Here is a 1,308-nt window from a genome sequence, read left to right as displayed (position 1 = left end):
CTTGCCAAATATTTTATGGTAACCAGTGTTGCTGGAAACAACGAAAAACAACTGAAAGTAAAACCTCTATGGGTTTGTCTGAGGAGACAATTAAAGCCTATACAATTTACTTTAATAATAATAGTAAAAAAAGCTCCTGAAACAGCTGCATTTCGCTTACCGATGATTAGTAGGTTCTTGATGGCACACACAGTTGGTGGTGAGCGCATAACACTTAATTCTTTCCAATTCTAGTTCTTTTCCAGAGCACATTACATGAAACTTAGATCTGAAAACATTAACCTTCTCTCTTCCTGTGACTCATGAAATCCACTAGTCTGCCTAAAAACAGACAAAGTCAGAACGTGAACAAGAGACTAGTTTCCAGCTGTGTTTGTCTTCATTTGTTCACAAAGAGAGGACTACTATATTGTTCAGTCTGATAAAAGAAAAGTTACGTTACTTTAAATTACACCTAAAGAAAAGGAAGGAGGAATCGTTCCTGTCTGTTTTACCTAGTATTCAAAACAGCAGGTAATAATCAAAGCCCTTCTCTATCTGTCTGTATCCTATGGTTCTAAAAGATGACTTCTGATACTTACCTAAACTTAGCTGTAAGTGATTTTATTCACTGGCAAATTTTGCAGGGAAGATACTTCCATTCCTTCCTCCTGCCTTGCCAAATACAAAAGCGAAATAACTACTTATGCCTGTATGTGAGGTCACACCTGAGCCTGGTTTTCATACTCAGAATGTTATCAGCTAGTTTGAAGTTTCAGGGTAGCTGATGACTAATTCAAATAAGGTAAAAGGAGTATTGGAATTCTGCTGGTTTTTAGTGTTCGGAATATAAATGTCTATATGCACTTGGAAGAGGCAGGGACTAGGGAGCATCTCGGCATAATCAAATATGAACTGTGAAAAAGCGTTACCATTAGGCAATGCAGGGCTCCTCATCAACTAACCTACCAAAACACACACGTATTCTCTGCTACCGTACCTCTTAAAAAAGTTGCCCAATTTCTATCGTCTAGACACAAAAAAGCAGACAGGACCTGTTTTTAAAAAAAAAATAAATAAAAAAACATAAAAGATGATTTGCTGTAATTTTGAATATGCACCAAGTAGTTGTGGAAGCACAGACACAGAGGAAAAAAAAAAAAAAAAAAACAACAAACAACTATTTCCAGAGAGAAGGATCCAATTTATGCATGGAGTGTTAGTAAACAGTATTCATGCAGTTATAAATTGTACTCAGGAGCTTTTTAAAGAAACAGGCTAAATGACTTACTGTAAGACCCGCTTGGAGGCAATGTCAGCTCCCTTAAT

This window comes from Anas platyrhynchos, chromosome 21, assembly GCF_047663525.1.
Source record: "Anas platyrhynchos isolate ZD024472 breed Pekin duck chromosome 21, IASCAAS_PekinDuck_T2T, whole genome shotgun sequence".
NCBI classification, from domain to species: domain Eukaryota; kingdom Metazoa; phylum Chordata; class Aves; order Anseriformes; family Anatidae; genus Anas; species Anas platyrhynchos.
The sequence above is the reverse complement of the archived record's forward strand: the minus strand, read 5'-3'. Positions refer to the sequence as shown.